The sequence below is a fragment of the Cydia fagiglandana genome, chromosome 8, assembly GCF_963556715.1.
Source record: "Cydia fagiglandana chromosome 8, ilCydFagi1.1, whole genome shotgun sequence".
Taxonomy (NCBI): domain Eukaryota; kingdom Metazoa; phylum Arthropoda; class Insecta; order Lepidoptera; family Tortricidae; genus Cydia; species Cydia fagiglandana.
The window spans coordinates 11,412,345-11,434,312 of NC_085939.1; the positions used below are offsets into that span (position 1 = coordinate 11,412,345).

Here is a 21,968-nt window from a genome sequence, read left to right on the forward strand (position 1 = left end):
AAATACAGACTCAGTACCTATATTGATAAAGACGCCTTATATTTAACGAAAAACTAGATTGGCATAGTAATTGAAGTATTTTGACGTTTTCAGTCATTTTATTTGGTAAATCACAAGTAAAATCCGATGATTCAGCTTTAAATCCGGTTTTTACCCGACTCTCCATTTTATTTGGAAGGGTACCCGGGTATTATCCGGTTTTTCAAACACGAGTCTTCGTTTGGATTTAAAGTAAACCTTTTCTATAATACGCCGTTTTATGTTTAAAAAAAAGGATTACCTAAGTACTTAGGGGGCCCAGGATTACTTTTCAGGTTAATATTTTTGTTTAAAAACATATGTTGACACCATATCTTTAAGAGCTGTTAAAGTTTAGCGTAGATTAAACAGCCGACTGAACCCGTTCTTAATGTTGGCTTAAAAATAAAACTATTTTGCTTTTCAGCTTTGTGTAAATGCACTCTTTCATTATTCAGCCTCGGCGGAACACGAATATCAGAACCACTTACTAAAACCCTACAACGAAAATGTTCACCTGCAGTTATTTAAGCAGCACATTACGATAAGTCCAGAGACAAAAAATTAAGACTGTTGAAAAATTATTAATCTCCATATAAAGTGTTGGATTCGCGTCTTAGTTGTCACCACTGTTCGTCACTGACCCAATTTAGTACATAATAATATAATGTGTATAAGCGCTTTGACCACAGGCGCAATATTAAGATGTTTCAATTGATTAAAGTTTTGATATCATTATGATACGTTGTTTACACGACTCACAATGAAACTCGCGCGCGCCAATTATTAACTTAGCAAAATCAAAATACCGCCCCCGCTAGTCACCATTTAGTACTTAAGCTCTAAGCTATTTAAGTTGGAAATAGCTACATTTGTCCGTAAGAACCTACATATATTTAATTTCTGCCAAAACCCCCGACGACTTCATTACATAGAACTCCCGGAGCCTAAATTGGAAATATATAAAAATGGACCATATTACAGAGCCATAAAAATTCATAATAATATCCCCACATATTTAAAGACTGAAAAATCAGATTGAATCTTCATAAACCGTCTAAAATGTAAGCTGCTGGATAAATGTTACTATTCAATAACTGATAATATATAACAATATAGGTTTAGTACATTAAATGTAATACTTATATAGGTTTAGTACATTCTAGTTCATAAATATGTTTTGTTATACCCTTCCAGGGTCCATTATGTAACTTATATGTAACATACTGGTATGCAAATAAAGGTCTTATCTTATCTTATCTTAATTAATACCTACTACAGATGGCATAATATGAAAGGCAAAGGTCCAGGACAAAGGCAAAGAACATGTAAATCTGTATTGGAGTCTTACCAGTCTATAACATTTATTTGTCTCCGTAATGTGTAATGTTGCACTTTGTGCCATTTTGCTCCCGCCACTCGGCTTTCAAACGCGTTTTAAAATGTATTGCACTTTTATAGAAACAATGAAATAACGCTCTTATAGCGACGACAAAGAGAATGATATAAAAGGATTTATAATAATTGTGCCTAAGTCAATAACTGTGAGGGTTTAGTGTTTTTTATGACCTAAGTAATAAATGAACAATGCTTTATCTTCCAGTACTCGTAAATGACTATTAATATGTTAGACGCTGTTAGCTGTTTCCGATTTTCATGATATTATTAAATTTAGTTTTTTCTTTTAGGTTTACATTTTGTCATTTTAATTTAAAAAAACTAACAAACAATAAATTACTTTTCCTACTCCCGTACTTTTATTTGTCATTTTAAGGGTCGTGCACACACCTTTAAAATCCTACCTTATGGTTGTCAAGACAAGTCTTTAGTCTATTCCCCAAAAAAGAATTTGCGCATACACACAGTATCTTTTTGACGATTTTACGATACTTCGTGTAATGACCACTTAAAAAATATTGAATGAAATGTGAACAATAGAAATATTTTTTTAATTTTATTTATTCATTCATTATTTTCCCGCCCGTACCCTCCATTTTTGCTACTTCTTGATTTAAACATATTTGTTAAATTTACAATTTTATTTCAAAGTAAGTGCTTGGTCGTAGAAAAAGCATTGTATGCAACGTTGTTTAACTGAGTCAAAAAATACTCGTGGCGTCTTTATTAACAATTTTCGGCTTTGCCACTCACGCCACTCGCCTTTTTTGACCTCTTTTAAACAACGGTTGCATAAAATACTATTACATCATCATGACACATCAGACAATTTTTTAGTAAGAGTAAAGGTCATGTTATCTGGGGGCACGGCAGTCGCCCGCCAAGTTAAGCAAGAAAAAGAAAGCAGGCACAGCTGGTAAATTTCATTTTTAATAAATAGAATGACTTGGCAGTCGCACGCTGCACTTTTTGCTAGCGCTCACTCTGTGTTCACTTAGGACTACCTACTTTTAAATAATCGTTTATTCTTAGTACGTTATGTAGCTAAGTGATGGCTAAGTCATTCTATTTATTTATCTATTAAGAAAATGTCTAATAGTGACCGCATCACTAAGTAGGTAATTTATTAATTATATCTCAAAACTTTTATGCACTAGAAGAAATGCGTTTTTACGCATATTTTATACATATTTGTATGTTATGTTTTAATGGGATGCATCTTTCTTAATTTACTTTATCCTTATAGGTATGTCAAAACCATGTTCATAAAGTTAAAATTTATAACCGTTCTGTTAAATCGTTAACAGTTATAATGACAGAACGTTTAGCCCGGGAAGTAGTGTCATAAGCTAAAAATGCTGAAATTACTTTTCTTATATTGTAATAATATGCGCATATAAAAGTTTCAAGCCCCACACTCGAAAAAAATTTTGATCTCCATACAAATTTTCAACCCCTATTTTGCCACCTTAGGGGATGAATTTTCAAAACGCTGAAATTAGTTTTCGTGTATTTTAATAATATATCTTTTAACGAAGTTTGAAATTTCTAGCTTAAAATAAAACATGAACCCCATGCAAACTTTCATCCCCTTTTTAACCCCCTTAGGGGTTGAATTTTTCAAAATCGCTTCTTATCTCTTGTACACATTATAAATGTAACCTGGTGTGCAAATTTCTACTTTCTAGCTTTTAAGCTTTTGGAGTTTCGGCTGATAATAGTAATAGATGAATAAAAGAAATAGCAAACCGATTTTGATTTGTTCGTCAATATTTTTATTTTTTCTATTAAACTGTACATCAAAGGTCTTAAAAATGAATTCCTCATACTCGATTTATTGGGAAATGATACCAAACTCGAGGTGGTAGGTAAATAGAAACCGATATGCGGCGTGTAACTTTGGATGCCCCCGTGCCTACTCACACCAGGCGGTGGCGGATGGCTACCAGGCTGGATTGGTTTAGCTGTACGTATACTACATCTTTGCCAAGTGAATTCATCCGATACCAAAATTTGCACGTCCCATACATTGGGTGACACTACTTCCCTCATAGGTAGTTACAGCATTGTTTTTGTAGGGACCTACAGTAAAACTACCCAACTATAGTCAAAACCCTTCCAACGATGTTCCAAAACTAATTGGAATATCTTCGATTAGTTATGAGGAAAAATATTTTCATGATTCTTTTGTTTTTAAAAACCCAATTCGTTTGCAAAAATCCGAATAAATCTAAAAAGAAGATTCCTATAATTAGTAGCATCATTTTCATAGTAGTATTAGGTTGTAGTCGGGTCGTTTTACAGCACGTTGATTTTTGCATAAAGAGATTTTTTAAATAAAAGATTTACTCATTACTCACTTGATCTGCACTTAACACATACCTGCAACAACATAAAATACATTTTATTAGTTATTGTTATAACCTATATACATTGTCTATAAATAAGATTGCCAAAAATGTTCTTTTAACTTATAGTAAAAAAACGTTGAATATGCAAAATTCATGTTGGAATAATAAGTATGTTCTATTTTCAGAAGAAGTCGTAGCAAACAAAGTATAAGACTAGCCGTCTTACTAACCTGCTGACCCATTGGAAGTTGGACGAAAAAATATAATATCTTTTACGGGTGCGGCGATCTGCGGCTCTGCGGGGTTGTCAACAAATGTCAATAAAAAAACTACTTGAAATATGACAAATAGGATTTGTTCTGAAATTGTATATGCAAGTTCTGCAACGTTATAATACGACTTATCGCAATTTATATTTATCGAATCAATGTTGATCCTAAAATACCTATTTTCTTGGGTTCAGCCGTTTTCTACCATTTTTCCGCCTAGCTGATACAACAGGTTTTTAATCAGTTAAGATTTTTTTGCGTCGAAATATATTAGAAAAAAAATCTAGACTATGGAACAGACTGACAGAACACAGAACAAAAAAAAAATGTGTCAGGTAGTCCTTTATTGATGTGTACTCGTAGCGGGCATGGGTGTGTATTTTTTTATTGAAAAGTAAGCAATTACTTAAACGCGTGGTTTTAAATTTTGGTGCGTCTGTGTTTCGGTACGAGTAGTGTAACTATCAGGTCCAGTAGTGATTGAGAACAATAATTATGTAGTTGCGGTGTCGTCAATCCTGACCAGAGCCAGTGGATTTGGTCCGCTAATGCCTGGTGTGATGTTGTCCGTGCCTGCAAGCATAATCGGAGGCTGTGAAAGGTTAGTCCAACAATCCCACAAGAACCGCTTCCGGAACACGGGCGAACCATTGTAAATGTGGTCTCCGTTTAAGGGTAACATTTCATGTCTGACCGCAGCTGCACTACTAGTACGAACTCGTCGGTGTTATTGTTAATTTCCATGTAAAATGAATGGTAGTGCTGCTGTCGTTGGAAATGGACTGTCACCTTTAGCGTAGTTCTTACGGATCACATCACGTCAGTCTGTTGAGGGGCAACGCGAATAAACATGCAAGCATAGTAAGCTACAGTGCCTTGTTGCCAGTATTTGCCTCGTAAGCTACAGTGGTGAGGCGTCTTAGCAACGCTTTGTATTTGGATGAGAGAACAAAGCGCAGGCTTTACAGCTTGGGCTAAGTTAGATCCCGTTAGTTTGTTTGTTGGCTTACTGGCTAGAGTTTTGGTGACGTTTGCTCAATAACTGTTTCTAAATATATCTTTTAAGCTGTAACATAATTAATCCTCATATACGGCATTATGGTCGGTGACATTTTTCTTATGTGAAATTTAGAGTTGCAAATGTCTTTAGGCTACAGTGTTTACTTACCCACAGACGGCACGTTAGTCTGCCACCGGCAAGATGTGAAAATTGGTTTACAATTGGTGTTATCCCATAATTTAATTTAATTTTAAAGCCATCTTAATACTTTAGGTACCTTTACTAGTACTAGGTATACATGGAAATGTATCTCTAGGGAAATTTTTCTGCATGATGTGAAGGAGATTCGATTCACGCGTAAAAGATCTAAAGTAGGTACCTACAAAAAATAAAAAAATGTTGGATTGCCAAACATTTGATTGTTTTTAAATTTTTAGGGTTCCGTACCTCAAAAGGAAGAAACGGTATTATAAGATTACTCGTGCGTCTGTCTGTCCGGCCATTTTCCCCGCTTTATCTCCGAAACTACTGGGTCAAAAATTTTGAAAAATACATAAAATAGTATACCTATAGATGACAGGAAAACCTATTAGAAATGTGCAGTCCACCTGTGAGTCGGATTTAATTACCTACTTAGTTTTTGATCCGACCCCTACAGGTTTTTTAAAGACATTTCATTCACGTTCCACATAAAAACCCTTGAACCTTGGAACCCTTGGAACGCGAGTCCGACTCGCACTTGACCTGTTTTTACAGCACAGGCGTTACAACACGCAAATATTCAAATTTTGTACAGTATAGGGGTGTTGTAAATTCAAATTTTGTACAGCACAGGGGTGTTGTAAGTTCATCTATCCGCGATCATACAACAACAATGTCCCCGATACTTCATAGAATATATCAACAAAAATTACAAGACAAAATCAATTGCAAGATGGCGACAAAAATGGGGAAAGTCGACAAAATCCCACTCTCTTTGGGTAAGCCCTCTTAAACCCGATTCTTTACTACTATCTGCAAAGCGGAATTTTTCTCATTTTCAATTCAAACCCAGCTAGACAATGAGTCGGGGGAATCGATCGAATGAAATTCCATTGTTTTCGGACATTCATTATAATCATCCGGGTGTAATTATGAAACGGGCGGTTTGATTGAAAATGGCTCTCCTAAATTAATTAGGGGATCCAAGCGTTATAGTTAGTTAGTTAAGTAGTAATAGACTAATGAAGAGATAGAGATATATTAATTACACTCTAACTAAGTATCACAAAATTACCTATTCACTATTTTTATCCGTGTAGGAACCTATTCAGTGTTACATATATTTACTTAATTTGCCTATGTCAAATACTCTTAGTCTTCTCCTTAACCTTTTGGACGCCCATGACCGATATACCCGCACCGCAGGTGCAACGCCAAAGACAGATTAATCGGTCACAGACCACAGAGCAACATAGACCTACGTGCGTATGCGTTAAGTTCAAATTCAGTTTTGACACTTGGTGACGTGGCGTCCGAGTGACTGCTTTTGTGTTTGACACGGCGTCGAAAAGGTTAAATGACGCGTTTTGTTCGAAAGCTGGTTACAATAGATAGGGTAAGTAGATAAACTTACTGTAAGAAATAGTAGATTAAAGGTTATTACACAGACAATATAGTATCAAGTTTTTATAACGGCTGTTGAAATGTGAATAACGATTTGGTAAATCCCCAGATTGTAAATCACTTCCAAACTAGATGTAAAGTTGTGTTCAAGATATATGTGTGTCCCATATTTATGACAGCAACCACAGTCGTCGTAAAGGAAATCCCGCACATTTGCCCTGCACGGCGAGGGGATGAATAAAAACACAATAAAACGTGCACAGCGTGATAACTCGCTACACAATTGTTTATTTCGTTATTCGTTTTAGGGCCAGTAAGACTAAAGAAGCAGAGATGCTTCAATTTGCACGATGGAATACTTGTTTAGGGTTCCGTACCCAAAGGGTAAAAACGGGACCCTATTACTAAGACTCCGCTGTCCGTCTGTCTGTCCATCACCAGGCTGTAGGTAACTCCTGAACCGTGATAGTCTCTCTAGACAGTTGAAATTTTCTCAGATGATGTATTTCTGTTGCCACAACAAATACTAATATGGTAGTTTGTAATTTAGTTTGTAAATACAGACACCCACGCAACGTCCTAACGCCGCAAAGCGCTTCGTTTATTAGCGAGGGCTTATAGCGAGAGTTTATAGAACGAAAGGGGGCGACCGCCTCGAAACCGCTTCCATACAAACGTTTGTCCCCATTTTCCTCTCTCGATATTAACATTATTGAAAATATTTTTACACAATTTGATGTATTTTAATCATAGCTATGGTAATGGTCGGGCCGTTTGATTTTTTATTTTATTTTTTCGTTATTAATAAAAGTTAGGAGCATATAAAAAATTATGAAACATGTTTTCCGCTTCAAACGTTTGTAACAATTAAAAAAACAGACATAGCTATGAATAAAATAGATAAAATTCTGTAATAATATTTTCAATTATGCCTAAATCCAGGGAGGAAAATGAGAACCACGTTTGTATGGAGAATCGATCGTCCCCTTACCTTTTAATTACAGGCGGGTTGAACCTGTAGGTAATATAGGTATTAGTTGTTATGTAACTCAATTAATTACGCTTGTATAGGTAGGTAGATCTAGCTCCTATTTTACCAACGTGACAGGTCCGACAATTGTCGACATCACTGTTACTGACGTCACAGGCCTCCATAGGCTACGGTAACCGCTTACCATCAGACGGGCGGTGTGGTTGTTTGCCACCAACATCTTAATTAAAAAAAACTCCACTATATCGCCAGTTACCTAATAAGTACTTATTTTGCGAAGCTAATGACAATTGTCACAAGAAATACGACAATTGTCACGAAATTCTGACACAGAACTCATTTGCTGTCAAGAATTACCGAAAGTTCTTTGAAATATTGTGACAATTGTCATCATTATCATCATAAACATCGCAAGAGAAAAATACCTGTTTTTTGCCGATATAATAATGTTTTTTAAACAATACAATGTTGGTGACAAACAGGAATACGGCCTACCCGATGGTAAGCGATAACCGTTGCCCATGGATGCCTGTGACGTCAGCAACAATGAGACTTGTCGAACTGTCGCACCTGTCACGTTGGTGAAATAGGGGCCAGAGGCATAATCCAATTCTAATAGCAGGTTATGTGTTTGATCTGAATTTGTTACGTACCGTAAAAGTATAAAACTTTGCCCTTCAACATAAATTTGCCCACCCACTACTACTACTTACTAACATATGTAACATTTAATAAAGATCCTAGAGATAGTTATGACATTGACTATGTATTAAGAGTATAAGTGTTTTGGCATATCTAGAGCTGTAAACTTATACTTGTATTTATTTAAAGAATAAAGAATAAATTCTTAACCCATTATTTAGCCTCCCTGATCTTATATTTTACAGTAGGCAGAGCTGGTTTATACACTTCGTATAATCTATTTTATAAAGAAAACTTACTTGACTTTTAACTTTATTATTGTTCCCCTAGAGGGGGCACTAAAACTTCTTAACGATTGATATTTCTATGGTTGCCCGAAGATTCCACAATATCTACCTGTTCGAGTCCGTACTTCAATAGAATAGCTTTCATAGAAAGATGTTTACTCAATATCACGCGAGATGGCGCTGTACCGAGAGCGGTGATTTCTACATCGCGCTATTAAAATGTTTATGGGGATTTTATATAAGGCTTTGGGATTCGTTTTAACTAGCTTTACCCGCGACTTCGTCTGCGTGGAATTAGTATCAGCAGCTAAAGTAGGTAGCGCCTAGATAATGCTAAATAGCAATCATTCAATTCGCGCATTGCTTACATGCTTACTTCAATTGTTAGGCAATATTCATTAACTCTTTCAATTCCACCCCTCTTTGCATTTTTTTCAGGGATGATTTCCGACATAAAAACTATCATATGTCCTTCCCCGGTACTCAGACTATCTCTATACCAAATTTCAAACAAATCGGTTCAGCGGCTTAAGGGTTTAGAGGTAACATACAGACAGACAGACTCACTTTCGCCTTTATAATATTTGTATGGATATATTGGCTTTATTTGTGACTGGTTGTTTATTTTCATCGTCAATCCTTGGCAAAGAGCGTCCATTTTGATAAAGTTAGGACATTAGGAGTGCATACAATACCTATGTACATTTAATACTGCCTGAAGGCATGTTCTAAAACACACGTAAACACGGTATAAAGGCAAAACAACCTGTAAACAACATCACTGTAATGAACCCGGGGGACTCTTAAATTTCCACTGATAACCTCATACTGGAGCAAACGCCCCGAAATTTATACTTTAAAAAGTCAAAACAGGGTGAATCTGAACAATGTATGGGAAAAGTTAATATTGGTTTGCTGTCACTTGAGCATGATCAAGTACGGGTAACTTTATTGTGTAGGTATAAATAATAAAGGCTTTGGGTTACGGGGACGGGGTTTTTGACAGAGGGATCCAACCACGACGCAGAGTCTAACTTCGTAGGTCACAAACGTTGTTTGCATTGATTGAAATCTAAAAGATTTATTATATTACTAGCTTTTGCCCGCGACTTCGTCTGCGTGGAATTAGTGACAGCAACTAAAGTAGGTATAGCGCCTGGATAATATTAATAGCAATCATTCAATTCGCGTATTGCTTACTTCAATTATTAGGCAATTCATTAACTCTTTCATTTTCACCCCCCTTTGCCCACCTTTAGAGATGATTTCCGACATAAAAATTATCCTATGTCCTTCCCCGGGAATCAAACTATTTCTACACCAAATTTCAGCTAAATCGGTTCAGCAGCTTAAGCGTGAAGAGGTAACAGACAGACACGCTTCATTACTATGGATATATATACATAGTATGGATATGACTATAGTCTTTAATCGCTCCAGCTAATGCGACGAGTGCAAGGACGGCGTTACTACTGTTTAATTTTTGCAGCTTTTTAGTGTTCCGTACAAAACTTTGTTCACGGAACACTTATGGGATCACTTCGGTCTTGAAAATTAGTTATTTGTAACAAAACAACACCGCAGAGAAGGGTATTTTGGTCCAAATAAAGGCGTGAGGGTACAATGATTTTGGAAGTTACGGGTATAACACGTATACGTGCTGCGTAGGGAGCGAGAGTGAGCGAAATCTGGACATAATGAATGGCTGTAGTGGGTCCAAAGAATAATTGGCTTCTTTGTATGCCTAGTCTTGGCCGTTTTCATCAATATTTCAATCTCGGGCCGCTTTTGTTTTCATTTATCGCACTGGAACTTAAACAATAGAGACCAGACAAAACAACATCGAAGTTTTTTCATCAATATATGTGTGTATGCTTCAGAACTTACCACTACCTATATTACTTTTGATATATGGGCGGCATTTGAGATTATTTCTTGACATTTTCATTGTATCACGATGTTGTTTTTTATTTCTGTACCTGCTAATAATTTTCCTTTCTTACTTGACGCTCCTTTTTTACTTCATCATCATCTCAGCCATAAGACGTCCACTGCTGAACATAGGCCTCCCCCTTTGGGGGGTGTATGCCATAATCGCCACGCTTGGCAGGCGGGTTGGCGATCGCAGTCGAGTACACCGAATTTGAGGGACGCTGCTGCCCGTCCACCGGTGGTCTTGGGCGTAGTTTAAGGACATACCCGGGTAATACTTCTTGTAACTTAAAAAGAATAATTTTAAAAGGTAATGCACTTTGAACAGCTCACTTTTACAGATTGCCATGCTACTGGTCAATTTTATAAATTGCGGGTTTGTAGGAAAATAAGCGCTTTGACAGGTGAACGTTACGTTAGAAAACCTCATTACGGTTGCCACTCTGCCATCGAAACGTTTTTTTAGCCCCTGATTTGTTAAGCTTCCTTCATTTCAGTCTTTTTTTTTTCAAATTTTGGTAATAGATAGACAGGGTTAAGGACAAAAAACTTGGGAGCCCTTTTTCATTCGATAAGGAGACAATAGGAAATCTTCCCAAAAAAACTTTGGAAAGTTATGATAAAACAGCCGTACTTTTGAAACTCGCTCGTGTCTAAGTTTTGCGAGGCAGATGTTGATACAAATGTTTTGTATTTTGTATATAAATCATTAGTTTCACTGAAACTTAACTCAATGTTGTCTGTGTCGTAAAATACCTTGTCATCCCTCATATCTTCAGCACTCGTATATATTTGGTACGAAGACAGTAGGTACGTAGACATAAGGATTTATATGTAACGTAAGTGTCGTCTTGGTACGCACGTGTCCCAACCTTTAACATTTACGGCGTCCGACGAGGCGGTCCCACAGGACGGACGAGTGGCTTGAGTAGCGTCGCGCTCCGCTCACTTTATGGCCCGCCTCGACCCTAACAAGATTCCCGCCGCTCGTTACACCAATTTATTGCACCCTTACAAGGGATTTATATTTTTTTGTGGTAGTTTCGCCCACTAGTGCCCGCAACGGGGGACACTACTTACGCATACACGAGAGTGCCTCATTTGGCTAGTCCCAGATGGCAAGAATTGCCTCAAATGACGTAATGAGAATAACTACGCTCGAATTCTGCTTAGCTTGAATTAATGCGGTTAGGATTGGACGACACTGGAAGTGTCGGGTAATTGTCCAGTAACTGGCCACTTTTAGTAACAGGCCATCCCAAATCAAATTTGAATTCTATTCTCCTATAAATAGAATTCATTTGAGTATAAGGTGGCCGGTTATTGAAAACTTGCCAATTATTGAAACTTTGTACTATATGAATTATGTATATAGGTGAATAGAATTCATTTTTAGTTTAGGGCGGACAGTTACTAAAAGGGGCCAGTTACTAGCAGTTAGTAAACCCTATGCGAACATGATCTATAATTAAGAGAGCTTAAAGTAAAATAATGCCGTTGTTCATGGTTTCCCTGTTGTATAATCATAACATTTTGAACAAAGCAGTCATTGAAGTTACTAACCAAAACTATTTCCACAGAAAAATGGATCTATTGCCAAGCTATCTACTTACATATCCTTCGGCAAAAAAATTACTATAGTTATAGATCAGGATATGTTATAATAAAAACTGTCGACGTAAGATACATTCAACGAGGCGGATATCTTGCTACCGTTGCAGACTGCATTAAATTAGAAAATGCATTTTCAAGTTTATACGATGCGATGCCCGTGTAATGTATAGCGTATTACTCTTAAGCCGTCTCTATTCGTAGGGATAGCTTTCGCTTTCACTCTGCTCGCGAAATTGGATTATGCGATGTTTATGCCATTATTGTTTCCACCTAGTCGTGATTCTACACAATATGAATTCCACGCAGCTGAAGTTTATCACGAGCGTTATTCTTCACAGTCATTATTTCAGCACAATCTTGACTCTACCTAGTAGCGATTCTACACAATATTTATTCCACACATCTGCAGTTTTATCACATGCGTTATTCTTCACACAAATATATTACTATACAATCGTCGCAACTCCTATTAATGTTCGACATCGGTCACATTTCTGGTAAAAAGGCACCTCATGAGTATTTTTTTTAAATATTAAGGTATTAATACTACTACTAAGAAACAATTTTCATATCAGAAATAAACTTCACTGGCCGCAGTGGCCTCTTGTCCAAATGTATATAACAGTTTTTGCTTCTAATAACCTCAGGAATGTGCTGTTAAAATTATTCGGTTTCCTCCTGATACACCGTGTATAACTTTCGCCACGAACCCCCAGGGTAACCTTTCTTAAAAAAAATTCGCTACGTTTTCGTGAATAACTGGGACGATTACAGGTGAAGACCTGTGCGACAGCATAGTGTCTATCTCTTTCTTACTTACTTATAAGTACGTTAGTGAGAATACATCGAAAGTATAAATACGTTCAACTTAGTAGAGCTGATCTGCTTTTTACTGATATCCGTGGATAGGTAATATTGTCCGTATTGCCTCCATCTAATACTTCTCACCCAGCAAATGCAAAAAATAAATGGAGTTGTGTAGAACCACATTAATATTAGTTGCGACGATTGTATACTAATATATTTGTGTGAAGAATAACGCATGTGATAAACTTCAGATGTGTGGAATAAATATTGTGTAGAATCGCTACTAGGTAGAGTTAAGATTGTGTTGAAATAATGACTGAAGAATAACGCTCGTGATAAACTTCAGCTGCGTGGAATTCATATTGTGTAGAATCGCGACTAGGTGGAAACAATAATGGCATAAACATCGCATAATCCGCGAAATTGGAAACTAAATCCGTTGTCGCAAGTAGATTGGTCGCTTATAGGAAAAAGATTATTATTATTACTCTGTACCTACTAGATATTATTATTTTTGCTGTTTGTACAGTATGTAAATGTTTAATAAGGCTATAAATAAGTACATTTATGTAATTAAATAAGTACATAGCAAGGACCTCCAGTAAAATAAGCACAGTCCGTAGTAATATACCATTGTATTACGATAGGTATTTATTTATTTATTTTATTAGGGGAAATCTTACACAGATCAATCTAGCCCCAAACTAAGCAAAGCTTGTACTATTGGGTGCTAGGCGACGATACATATACTTAACTATATAGATAAACACTTACTTAAGTATATACAGAGAATACACCCATGACTCAGGAACAAATATATGTCTTCATCACACAAATAAATGGCCTTACCGGGATTCAAAGCCAAGACCATTGGCTTCACAAGCAGATATACCTACTTTCAATACTCTCCAAATGCGCCTTCCGAGGGTATATTTACGCAGAGCAACAATACTACCCCTTAATTAACTGATTAAATCACGTTTCATTAAGTTAAACCACAACTTAATTAATAAGAGACCGGACACTAACAAGCATTATTTATCTTATTAGCGAGATAACCCAATTACAGGAGAATCGGGAGCTCGCTGTCAAATTACTACCACAATGTGTCCTAATTTGGAAATCCTTCTCCATTAATAACGTTGCAAGTATACTTTCGCCCAGTAGGGCTAAGATGGCCGACTCTTTATCATTTGTCACAATGCCTGTCATGTTTTAACAAATATGTAAGTGCAAAAGTGACGCATGACAGGACAGGTGTTAAAAATGCGACCATGATATCGCTTCTGGACTCAAATACAATTAGGTTGCTTTAGTGATACTGATAGCTGACAGCTAACAGCCATAACATAGCTACATTTAGGTAAAAGCGTTTGTAAGAACTGTAGACATGTGTGGTCATATTTTATTACCATAGGTATATTTTGGGACAACATAAAACGAGAATATACAGTATATAAATCATAAATAAAAATTCAATTAATCATAATTAAACTAATCATTAAAACTAACTAAAATTTAGGTGTGGTAGCTAAAAACCTTGGTTAATATACGGACAACTAAGTTTTTAGCTACCGTAGCAAAGTGGTTTTAGCTACCAGTATTTGCGATGCAGCTTTCAAAAACAATGCGGGATAACGCCTCAGTAGGGTTTTATAGAGATTATCTATCGTTACCTTCTTTCTTCTTTGCAGGGCTTTCTTCTTCAGGGAATTTTTCTTATTCACTCGAATAACGCCCCACTTCCGCGCATAAGCCCTAATTCCACAGAGAACGCTACGGGATTATGTGCATCCAAATATTTTATTTACGGAAAAGATTAGAAAGGTCAGAACTGCAAATTCCTTTTTCATAGCCAACGTAAGTCCTGCGATTTTCACAGTATGTAGCTACCGTTGGTTAGAGGGGAAGTGTTATTAGGACTTCGACCTTTGTGATAAACATATTTATTTAGTATAATAGGGATTTACGTAATTTTACTAATAAATTATGTACCTACTAAAAAAAAAAAAAAATTATGTACTCGAACTAATCATTAATAAATGAATGTACAGTCAAGGAATTTAAATTCCGACCCATTTCGTACTTTGTCACAGTGACAATCAATATGAAAGCCGCTAGAGACCTCATACGGTTGTCACTGTGACAAAGTACGAAATGGGTCGGAATTTAAATTCCTTGACTGTACAGGCCTTAAGGATCGCATAGCTTAGTCGTGGAAGGATGAACAGATAGACGAAAATGGCGAAATCATAAGAATTTTCTTGGTGACCCAAAAATTGTAAAATCTGTTCATTTACCTACCATATACGATTTAATCCATGTGCGACACGTATTTATGACAACGTAATCCCGAGATTGTAAGTGTGTTGCCGTCAGTCTCCCAGGCCTAATCGAGTTAAAACATAATTACATAGAAGATATATTATATTCATGACACGTATTGGTACCAGTTGTTGTTGCGTTAAGATTTTATTTAGCTCAAAATTTTTATAGTAGGTAACTAAGATAAAAAATTTGGGAATAGTTAGGTGAGTAGCTGGTAATAATAAATGTGATAATTTTTAATAAAAGTTTAGTTTAGTTTTTGAAGCTAGGTAACTTGGGTTTATTTATTTGACTCGATTCTAAGTAGGTACTTATTCGTTCGAGAAATAGTTTAATGAGCTTTTCACATAACAGTTTCATACATAACAGTCAACTTCTTCAAGAGTTTCATATGATTCATAACCGTATTGACAAATAATATTTATGAGTTCTAAGCAACACACCTACTTAACCCTTTAACCGCCAGAGTCTGATATATAAGACATTACATATCCAGCTCATTTCGCCACAGTCTGATAAATAAGACAAAGATCTGATTTGGTTTTTACAGCACATTTATAACTCCCGTAACTATGCCAACCTTACTCTGCGTGGTACAATTACTGTTGGTGGCGACATGAGCACGCTCGATCAAAAATTGCTGGCGGTTAAAAGGTTAAAAACCCACTTATATAATTTATGTGACCGTCAAAAAACAACCTCTCTCTCTAATCGAAGTCTCTGGTAACCTAAAAAGTATCCACGTGAACACGTGTCGTCTCGTCGCCCCGTGGCGCGCCGCCAACATCCCCGAACTTTTGCTACCTACTTTATAAATGGATTTTTTGTATTCCACTACTTTTTTTATTGCAGTTCCGTTTCTATCGCAGTACTCTGTAGACAGCGACTCTATACTATACGGCGTGATAAGGTAATACCACATTACTGCGGCTTTCTTCATCGACCACTTTTTAGGGCACCTATAGGGCGGATATCATATTTTTGAATTTATTTTTTTTGTGTTTTAATAATAAAAAAAGTAATCTCTGAACTTTCATATTTTTAGTTTTAGTGCAAAATATATTTAAATTCTTTAAAGTGCATTTTAGACCTGTTTTTGTGAGTGATTTATTTTATCGAGCGAATGTCAAAAACTCTGGATTCAATCGCTGAAATCCCTAGAAAAAGTTATAAAGATTGCAAATAAATTTTTTGGCAACAGTATTGTGATCTTTAAAAGCGACTTTTCAAAAAATCCATTCTCTGAACCTACTGCACCTCCACTGATTACCAGTAGTAGTAGCGGTTGACCAAAATCAGCTGCAAATGGTGTTAAAGGTATGAAAATCGGCACGATTAATCTTTAGGCCATTTGAATCAATTTGACCCGTAGCACCAAAAAAAAATTACAAACGGAAAGGAGTTATGACGTCATCTTTTTTTGTATGGAAAAATAAAAAAAAATGTCCAGAAACCTATCGTGTGTGGAATGAATGCAAGTGACGGAAATATAACAATGTGATATATTTTTAGAACCGGCTCAAAATGCCCTTTCATTTAATACCACACACGATAGGTTTCTGAACAATTTTATTTATTTTTCCATACAAAAAAAAGATGACGTCATAACTCCTTTCCGTTTGTTTTTTTTTTTGGTGTTACGGGTCAAATTGATTCAAATGGCCTAAAGATTAATCGTGCCGATTTTCATACCTTTAACACCATTTGCAGCTGATTCCCGAATTTCAGGCTGTACCGCTATCGCTACAGGCCGCGTAGCCAAGATGCCGATCGCTTACGCTTCGTAGCGATCGAAACGCAACTGTCACTGTCGCACTAATACGGAAGTGTGATAGAGAGACATAATGGTTTTCGTTGTCGAAGCGATAGCGATTGTAACCTTGGCTAGGCCGGCAGTTCGCCGGACGATATAAGCCTGTCAGTTAAACGCAAAATTTTAAAAAATTAACAGCTTCGATCAACTGACAGATTGATATCGTCCGGCGAACGGATAATCTGTGAGGAGCCACAGCCAGCGCTCCTATTTTTTGTACAGATAGCAAATGGGCAACACTTTTTTCAAACCTTTAATCTACTTTCATTCAGTCGAACATTGTTACTGTAAATATTTGGCTTATACTCGTATTTTCAGAGTACCCTCCGGGATTTTCCTTTTCCTCAAAATATTTAACAAGAAATGGTCGGATTTCGAGGAATTTTATACGTCTAACGCATTTGTCTTTCTTTCATCGTGTTTCATTTTATTATTTGTAGGTACATGTAAAACAAGTTTTCGGGAGTAAAAACGCCCATAGAAAATCTTTTCGGGAACTCAGTCATTATGAGGGGTAAAAAAGATTTTTCATGAAACAGGATCTCGCAAAGTTGGGATGTTGAGTTTCGTTTACCGGAAATTAGGGTTTTTCAGTGTAGATTCTTCAAAGCGATAACGAGCCGGGTCCGAACTTTCAAAATGGACGCGAAAATAATTTTACCTCAAATTATGTTTGTTGTTATTTATCTTTTAAAAAGTTTAACAATGTTCATGTATCAAATTGAATTCCTGGAAAGTTACCTACTTAAATTATGTTAAAACGAAGTTTATAAAAGGGTTTTTCCGGAAAAAAGGAAGATTAAAAGATCTAATGCCCGTAACCATGGTAATGATCCTTGTTAACCTTTTTCCAGGCGTAGGCTTTTATATACGATTACATAAAACTGACCACAGACGTGTCAATGTAACTTCATCCTTCCAGCAATCCGATTTAAGGTTCTAAATGAATGAGTCATGGATTAGATTGGACTTTTGAAAAATGTGAGTCGTCTTTAAATGAATGACTTAAATTTAACTACTTGGAGTGTATACAGACTTGTTGGGAAAAGCTTCCAGATTGGCACTACCTATGTAGGTGAATAGAATTCATGTTTAGTTTAGGGTGGCCAATTACTAATAGTGGCCAGTTACTGGCGAATTACTCTACTCTATTTATAAATTTAGGTACTTACTATGATTTTGTAATTTGTTATATATTATACTGCTATACCTTTTCCAATTTCTGAGAAAGATTACTTTTCATCAATTTTAGCATACCTACGCAATACGCATGGACAGACAGGCACAACAAAACTACAAGGGTTCAAAGTTTTTTTTAATTTTAGGTACGAAAAAGTAAAAACAAGTGACTTCAAGTTCATTGAATTATCTATACATAATATAGTAAGACAATATAAACAAATCTTTCTTAAAACCCATAGAGTCTGTGCGGAAAGAGAAGAGTCGTGGGATTTGAGGGCGCGCCAGTGCTATTTTATGTTTTTTGCTATGCTGACAACACTGGTCACGTGATTATAGTACGACACTAAAGGTCATATGATACTTGTATCCCTTTTGTTCCGGTTTTTTACCACGGCTTACTAAACGGAGCCTGGTGGTGGTGTCGGCTCGTCAACTCAATCCTCTGATTTAGCGCAGGCACTAGTTTTCTTTTTAAAACACACTTGTGTTTATGTCTCAGATACTAAAAAGTGACAGAGCGATTGACAAAACTGCTAAAACTAGTTAAGAATCTGCCCAATACAACTGTAATTTTAGTACCAAACAAGATAGAGTCTCATTTATGTACTGCCTAATCTGTGCAGTCCAGCAGTTATTAAAACCGGGTAGATCGGGTAGAAACTGGGCAATAGAACTGTAATTTCATCTGGGATATATTTCACCCATTGTAAACTTGACTTGTAATGTATGTGTACATTATTAATAATAAATATGAATATGAATAAAAATAGTGCATAAGTAGGTAGGCCTTATTGGGATATGTCCGGTTCTCTCATCTCACGATATTTTACTTCGCCGAAAAGTCACTGCTAAATATGAAATATAATTTCGTAACTAACAGAACCTACAAATAAAGAAATATTTCATTAGAAAAAGTTTTATTCAGAACCTAGTAAACGAACTTACAAATAAAGATATATTTTATTAGAAAAAGTTTTATTCTTTGTAATCGAAGTCTGAATTAAAATATTCAATGTCACTTATGTTTGAGCTAGCTTCAGAACAACCAGGGACACTCATAGAACTATCTTCATCTGAACTGGATGTTCTTGAATCCGGCACGTAGATTACGAATTCTTGCATATCACCTACTTAGCGGTCTTTTATTCAAGATACCTTAGGTACTTTTACACAATCCTGAAAAAGAAATTACATATATATAAATATGCATAAAATGGCAAGTCTCAAGACTATTTGTCAGTTATTTTAAAGATCATGAATGACTTGCATAGTTATGAAAATTAATAAATTTTGAATGAATATACTTACCGATTATGTACCGGAGACAAGTTAATTAGGGGACTTATTAAATAGATAATTATTTAATATTAAATACAACATCAATACCCGCGAATAGCGGAAACACGTTCCGCGACTTTTTGTAAGTCGATAGTCGGCTTTTAGCTGTTTTCTTCCCGCTGACAAAACCGAACAATGTTAAATGTAATTTTCCTTGTGGTTTTATGTACGGTTTTATCGTGTTTTGAAAATATTTTATACATAAAACTTGCGGTTTTTGTTAATAAAAATATACAATGACAGAAGTTTGTTTACTTTTTACAAGACAGGCGTCAAAGGTTTGATTGCCATATAAAATTTAAAATGTTAGTTCCCGTTTCTGCCACGACTCTTCTCTTTCCGCACAGACTCTAGTCGTAAATGCGACGCTTGTGGATTTTAAAATCGCCATGCTAGTGTCAACTAAAACATTTATATTCAAGCCGTAAACGGAGAACAAAAGTATAAAAGAGGTTAAACTAGCAAAGAGCTATTAAAAGTTTCACGTTAGTCTGCAAGATTCTTCATTTTGGGATGTGCCGCTTTCACTTTACGCTTGCCGTCTACATCTTTAGACATATTAAAAAAATATTTCGCACAAATTAAAAAAAAAATAAAAACAAGAGCGTGTCAGCAAATAGAACAATTCATGTAAAATCTCAAGTTGATATCCTTTCAAGTGGCGCCAGCGAAAGTGTTTTTGTTTTTCTTACGGTACTATGCTAGAAGAGTGTAACTATACTAATATGCGTTCAGTTTCACCTCTAAATACGGCAACACTTCATCAGCCACTCAGTGGTGGCCGACAGTTTACTGGTTTTCGCATAGACCCGTGAGTGGTGGGCCATCGATCCGACCATTAACGGGTTGACCGCTACATTATTTTTTATTTTATTTAAAGGTTAACCAACAGTTATTACATTGAAGCTTACATCTATATAAACAATAACAACATGCTGAATGTATAACTCATTACTGGTAAACACCACATGCAAGTAATTAAAAAAACCGGGCAAGTGCGAGTCGGACTCGCGCACGAAGGGTTCCGTACCATAGAGAAAAAAAACGGAAAAAAATGCAAAAAGAAAACGGTCACCCATCCAAGTACTGACCACTCCCGACGTTGCTTAACTTTGGTCAAAAATCACGTTTGTTGTATGGGAGCCCCATTTAAATCTTTATTTTATTCTGTTTTTAGTATTTGTTGTTATAGCGGCAACAGAAATACATCATCTGTGAAAATTTCAACTGTCTAGCTATCACGGTTCGTGAGATACAGCCTGGTGACAGACGGACGGACGGACAGCGAAGTCTTAGTAATAGGGTCCCGTTTTACCCTTTGGGTACGGAACCCTAAAAAAGCATAGTCAACAACAGAGCTTGAAGGGTTATTACTTATTAGCCTCAAAACCCTAGCACAACATCGCCGTGCTACGGGCTTAAGGGGCTACCCGAGGTTTTCATCGATTTTTGACAAGTTTTGAATCGTTTCTTCTTTTTTTGCACTACAGATAGAATTATAAGACAAACGGTTATCGGTTCTTCAATCTTTTATCTCCGGTTTTGTCCACCGGATTTTGAAAAAAATGAATACTTACTTTTTTATGAATTTTTTAAATATTGTCTAAAATAACACTTTTTTCGTATCTAGTTTGCAGTGACGGATCTTACAGGTACGAAATCTACATATTTGGGTTCGTCTTTGAAGTCTCGAAAATCGTGTCCAAGGTTTTAATTTTAAACTAATTAACACAAAAGTTATGGCCAGAAAACCAGTTTTTTAGCCTAAAATTGTTCAACTTTGATGCCAAATATCTCGAAGACAATGAACTTTAAAGTAAATATGGGATACTATATTGCTTAAAGCCGTTGCTGTTAATATAATAAGCTACAAAAAACATTAGAAAACTAAGGGATTCAGATCGAAGGTCATTGGCGTGGGGGAAGGGCGTGCCCCTTAATTTACCCTCTTCCATTGTTTTATGTGTGAAACACTCCATACTGCATAGGTACATATTAATTTAATTAAGGTACCTAATTGTTTCGGGGCCTATTTTACGAAGGCGTCTATAATATGATTTCGCTTGGAAATGTGAAGGTTCACAAAATTGGCTTGTCTTAATTGATTTTGTAGAACGTGGCCCACATTCAATAGTCAATGTTTTATACAAAAGCATAATTGACTGATGAGTTTGAGTATGTACTTATACTTTGTTCGCTAAGCAGCTTTCAGAAAAAATATAAGTCGACTTAACTGTATAAGTAGGTCCTTGTTTTACGGTATACAATCAAACATGAACCTCCAGATCAAAGGGCGACGGATTTCAATAAATCATCATAACATAATATATAAGAGGAGTACGAGTGATACTTAAGTAGGTAGCTCGTTTTGCTAACATTATTTAACTGAAATG

The 21,968-nt window shown here is 36.1% G+C and overlaps 2 protein-coding genes across 2 annotated transcripts in view; both read right to left on the reverse strand.

The window, feature by feature from the left end:
- Positions 1 to 21,968, reverse strand: part of LOC134666813 (CD151 antigen-like) — a 213,423-nt gene that overhangs the window by 107,478 nt on the left and 83,977 nt on the right. The gene's annotated exons all lie outside the window — the stretch shown is intronic.
- The window catches only part of LOC134666760 (sorting nexin lst-4), a 217,687-nt gene that overhangs the window by 90,630 nt on the left and 105,089 nt on the right, over positions 1 to 21,968 (reverse strand). The gene's annotated exons all lie outside the window — the stretch shown is intronic.